We start from the raw sequence: 6,118 nt of genomic DNA on the forward strand, positions 1-6,118 counted from the left end.
TCAAGGGGACAAAGAAAACAACTGAAGCATTAATATCATGCAGAATGTTCTCCCTTTTGAGACTTACTTAATTGTCAATATCTATAAAGACTACAGTCAATGGTACCATATCTGAAAGTATGGCGTTCATTTGGAGTATTCCGACTATCAGTCATAAACTTTCCTGTGGTGATTTCATTTAGCACGCCAAAAATCACCAAGGGGAGTTCCATTACTAGAAACAAGCCTGGTTTATTTTTGTAAATTTATTTTACTTCAACAGTCAACAGCAGGTATTGATTACCTACTGTGTTGAGAGTATTGCACTGTGTATCGTAAGGGAGCATTACCAAGGAAGTAAAATATTTGCACAGGGAATCACTTGCTTATCATCTAATGAAGGAGAAAAAGAAAACTTTGTACAAATTATTAAGTATCAGTCAATCCATTTGTTTACTCATCCATTTATTCTTTTATTCATTGATGTTTATTGTGTACTAGCCTTTGTTTTTATTTGTTGTTATTTGTCTAGGTACTGGAGTTTGTATAAATACACAAGAAAGTGATTTTGTCCTTTAAAACTCAGGGTTTGCAGACAATCCATGATATACCATATTTTTGCACAAATAACGCATACCCTCTATGCTTGTTTGCCAGCCATGCCAATCCCTCCCCCCTCACGAGGTATTTTCATAAGCCACTATCCATTAAAACAAACAAAAAAATTGGCATAGCAGCGCTTATGAAAATACCTCACAGGGGAGGGCACAGATGGCAAAAAAACGTAGAAGGTCCACATTATTTGCCTAAAAATACAGTGAGTACCCCCAGAATACTTGTGGAGTGCTAAGAATATATTATCAGAAGTGTTAGGGAAACAGGTTGGGAAAAAGTGGCTACTGATTGTGGTCTTGGACGGTGAACTGGATGTTGACTGAGATGGATGGAAGTATAGTTCAGTGGAGAAAATACCATGAACAACATCACAGAGTTTGGAAAGAGCAATCTTGCAAAGACAGTTGTGAACTTATAGATAGTATTTTAGCATGGCAAAACAGAGTATGCCATACTGAAGAGGGGACAAAACTAGGGGGTGTGTAGTGATTTCATATGTAGGATTGCTATGAGTCAGAGATGACTCCAGGGCAACGGTTTTTTTTTTTTTTTTGGTTTTACATGTGAATGTATAAAATATACTATACCATTTTATCTATCTAGGAGCCCTGGTGTCATAGTGGTTAAGAGCTCAGCTGCTAACCAAAAGGTCAGCAGTTCGAATCCATTAGCCGATAGTTGGAAACTCTGTGGAGCAGTTCTACACTGTCCTGTGAGTTTGCTATGAGTTGGAATCCACTCGACAGCAACTGTTTTGTTTCGTTTTGTTTTTTTGGTTTATCTATCTGTCTGTCTGTCTGTCAATCAGTCCATCAGTCTATCTGTCTGTCTATCTATGTTTTGAGTGGGTGAGCTTTATTGGACAAAATCAGGGAAAAATCTTGAAAATTGTCATTAGACATTTTAATTTAATTAAAGAACTAACAACTTGCCAAACCTTTCTGAAAGAGTAGTTAATAACGTTAGCAAGCACTCACCTAAGAAGCATGTCTAGGGCTACATATTGCATTGGTTCACATGGCTGAAGAGAGAGCAAGCAGTTTGATTTATGGAATGGTCATATTTTGACATTAGAAGAAATGTTTCTAAGTCGTTTGATTTTACTTCCTTTTTGAGTCTGGTTTTATACTGTACTCTTTCAATCTATTCTTGATACTATCACTAGAGAAACTTTTCTAATTCTTAAATATGAATATGTCTTATAGACCACAGTTATAGCACTTGTCCTGGAGGATTTTTTCTTAAGAATAAATAAAATAAATACTCAGGTTTGTCTCGCACAAACTCGTTTAGTTTATAGCAAAGTAGTCATTGAAAGGTATGCAAGTAAGACCTCAAGACATTCATTTAGCACTGGAAAATCAGAATTAACAATTATAGTGTTAATTTAAATGTTAGAGTCCAAAGCTTCAGATTTCAGGCTTTTACTTTTAACTGTTGGTCTCTCAAGGGGGGAGACTTGACCAGCCCTTGATCTCAGAGGAGGTTCCCAGTAACTAGGGTCCATGGTCCATTGTGGTGGGCAGTATCTCAGAAGGCTTTTCAATATTGAGATGGGGAGTCAGTGAGATCTTTTGCTTCTGTCTTCTTCTCTGAAAGTGAGCAGAAACCTATGGGTTTATATATCTTGTGTGCTGTCATGTTCAACTATAATTGGTATGTTTTATTGCCAGTTATGACACATTTATATTTTGTTAATTTATATTATGTTTTATTGCCAATTAGGGAATTGCTGTATGATGATGCATTTATATTCTTGCTACATGTTTCAAGACCAATTTAATTAATTAAAAATTCTGAGGATTGTTTAGTGTTAATTGTTAATTTATAGAAATTTGATTAATGTTACATTCTGTTATCACAGAGTGCAGGTGCACAGGCCAATTTCAGAAATTTATTTATGACCTGTCTCACATTATTTCTATTATCTATTTTCTAGGTTAGAACAACTTTCTAACAACTTATAGTTAATGGTTAGAGAGCATCATAGAAATATACATGTTTCTACTTCTAAATTCAAGAAATTCTCTATTTTTAACTTCACTTTATAAGTGACTTATACTGTAGTTGGAAATCCTGGTGGCATAGTGATTAAGAGCTATGGCTGCTAACCAAAAGTTGGCAATTCAAATCCACCAGGCACTTCTGGGAAACTCTATGGGGAAGTTCTACTCTGTCCTACAGGGTCTCTATGAGTCAGGACCGACTCGACAGCAATGGGTTTGGAATACTGTTTTTGTTAGGTGCCGTGGAGTCAGTTCCAACTTGTAGAGACATATGTACAACAGAATGAAACACTTCTCAGTCCTGCACGATCGTTGCTGTGTTTGACCTCATTGTTGCAGCCACTGTGTCAATCCATCTCACTGAGGCTCTTCCTCTTTTTTGCTGACCCTTTACTTTACCAAGCATGGTGTCCTTTTCCAGGGACTCATCCCTCCTGATAACGTGTCCAAAGTACGTGGGACAAAGTCTTGCCATCCTCGCTTCTAAGGAGCTTTCTGACTGTACTTCTTCCAAGACAGATTTGTTTGTTCTTCTGGCAGTCCATGATATATTCACTATTCTTCACAAATGCCATAATTTAAAAGGCATCATTTCTTCTTCAGTCTTGTACATATGTATTTAAAACTATTATGAAAATGTCTAACAGTGTAAAAGGTATATGGAAGTATACATAATAGTGACTTATGAAAATGTGGTTTAAGAACATTACAGAATCAGATGTGATTTGACAACACACAGAAAGCACACATAACAGCACTATCCAAACCAAAAAAACCAAGCCCATTCCTGTTGAGTCGATTCCTCCTCATAGAAACCCTATAGGACAGAATAGAACTACTCCACCGAGTTTCCTAGGCTGTAAATCTTTATGGTAGTAAACTGCCACATCTTTCTCCCTCGGATCAGCTGATGGGTTTGAACCCCTGACGTTTTGATTAGCAGCGGAACACTTTAACCACTGTGCTACCAAGGCTCCTTTAACAGCACTATTCCCAGATATAAACTGAACCTCTTTGAAAGTTTCATGTAACTACATGGTGAGACCCCAATTTATGGGCATAACATACAAGGCTTTCTATCCTGTTTTTAGACTCATATCGGTCCATAGCCTTGACTTCCATACACACTTATGTTCCAATAGAGCCATTTAACACAATGATCTTTCTATTTGTAAAACAAAATTTTAAGACAAATTTGCTAGCGTGTTAAATCCCCTATTTCAGGCTTAATTAAAGTCATTTAATGAGGAGAGGGCTAGGATCGCATCTCCTTCAGGATCTACTCCTAAATGTCTTTAGTTTCTTTATTTTCAGGATAAAATTTGAATCCAGTCTATTTTCATAGGAAAAAAATTTGGGACAACCTCTAAAATTTCACGTCCAAAGACTACAGTTTTTCTAAACTCATTTCCTATGCATTTTTTTTTCTTTATTTATCTTCAAGGTGATCTCCTCATTCGTCTTTTCCTTTTTTTGCATCTGAAGTTCCCACTAACATATGAACTAATTGATATTGGTATAAGAGCCCACGAGTGTTTGTTCTTTGAACAAATTTAAATACTTGTCTAAATTTCTCTTTGTCTTGTTTATGTGTGGGAAAACCTTTATTTTGGAAGGCTTTAAGATGTAACTGGGCTTTGGGGAGCCCTACTAGCGCGGTGGTTAAGAGCCTTGCTACTGACCAAAAGGTAGGCAGTTCGAACCTACCAGCCACCCCTTGAAAACCCTATGGGGCAGTTCTACTCTGTCCTAAAAGGTCGCTATAAGTCAGAATTGACTCCATGGCAGTGGGTTTTGGTTTTGAGCTTTGGAAGTTTGGGGCTGGCCATAAGAGAAAGGAAACAGGTCAGAAAGAGGAGTAGTGGCAATAGCTAATAAAGATGCCTAGGATGAGGGAAGATGACTAGTGTTATGGATTGAATTGTGCTCTCCCAAAATCTGTGCTGTAAATCCTAACCTCGAGGGCAGTGGGTTTGGTCTATGCCTGTGGTTATAATTCCATTTGGGAATGGGTTGTCTTTGTTATGTTAATGAATGAGGATTAGTATAGGGTATATATGAGCCAATTTCTTTCAAGGTATAAAAGAGATTAAATAAGCCAGCAGAGCAAAGATGGGGGAAGAGAGATGCCAAGCCACAAGAAGATTACCCAGGAGCAAAAGCCCAAAGAGATAAGGACATTCCTCCAGAGCCGACAGAGACAGAAAACCACCTCCTAGAGCCAGCATCCTGAATTTGTCTTACTAGCCTCCTAAGCTGTGAGAAAGTAAATTCGTGAAAGCCTCCCATTTGTGGTATTTCTGTTATAGCAGCACTAGAAAACTAAGACAACTAGTAAGAAAAAACCCACTAGGCTTAAGTTGTGGTTTGGGAGGATTTATGTGAGAGTTTTATATAAGTAAGCAATTTTTGAGTTTGAATTTCTTTTGGAAACTTCCTCATCTTAATTAAAAAATAAATAAAGGACATTTGTTCCCTTTTCATTCTAAGAGGCCGCTCCAATAATTTTGTGCATATCATCTAAAATTTCTCAGTATGGCTACAGTAATTCTAAATTATTCTTGGCAAAATTATTCTCTTTCAAAAAAATAAGCACACACAGTTGGATTATAGTGTAAATATATATAAGTTCAGGAGTTTGATCTGGAGGGAGAAGGAACTTAAGAGTATGACAAATCCATGAGATTTGTTTGTGAACCATTTGTTGGACTTTGAAACTAATGGTTGGCTGTTCATCACAAACTTGACAATCTGTTGATTCCTGATGGCTGTCTGGATGGATGGAGAGACAATCTCTCCCAGAATCAGGCTTTTGTGGACAAAACAACATGTCTGAGGAAAATTCTCCGAAGGTTTTGGTATGGAATCTAAGAAAAAATTTCTCCTAAAAATGCTGATTCAGAAGTCTTCTGAATTTGTTGGCATTTTTCACTAGGCTCAAGAAGAGATTTTTAGGAGCCTATGCCTGCCCTCTTCCCTATGAATTTCCTTTTAAAGATTTGAAAAGGAAATAAAGAAAACAGAAATAGTAGTGTTGTTAGTAACTATCTTAGTTATCTAGTGCTGCTGCAATAGAAATACAACAAGTGGATGGCTTTAACAAAGAAAAATTTATTCACTCACTGGTTATTTTTAGGAGGCTAGAAGTCCAAACTCAGGGTGCCAGCTCCAAGGGAAGGTCCTTGTCATCAGTCTTCCCCTGGTCTAGGAGTTTTTCAGCCCAGAGACCCTGGGTCCAAAGAACACAGGCTCCTGGCTCTTCTTGCTTGGCAGTAATGAGGTCCCCCTGTCTCTCTGCTTGCTTCTGTCTTTTATATCTCAAAGGAGATTGACTGAAGACAAAATTTAATCTTGTAGATTGAATCCTGCCTCATTAGCATCATAGAAGTAGGATTTACAATGCCTTGGAAAATCCCGTCAGATAACAAAATGCAGGACAGTCACATAATGCTGGGAATTATGGCCTAGCCAAGTTGACACACATTTTGGGGGGACACAGTTCAATCCATACAGTAACA

The sequence above is a fragment of the Loxodonta africana genome, chromosome 7, assembly GCF_030014295.1.
Source record: "Loxodonta africana isolate mLoxAfr1 chromosome 7, mLoxAfr1.hap2, whole genome shotgun sequence".
Taxonomy (NCBI): Eukaryota; Metazoa; Chordata; class Mammalia; order Proboscidea; family Elephantidae; genus Loxodonta; species Loxodonta africana.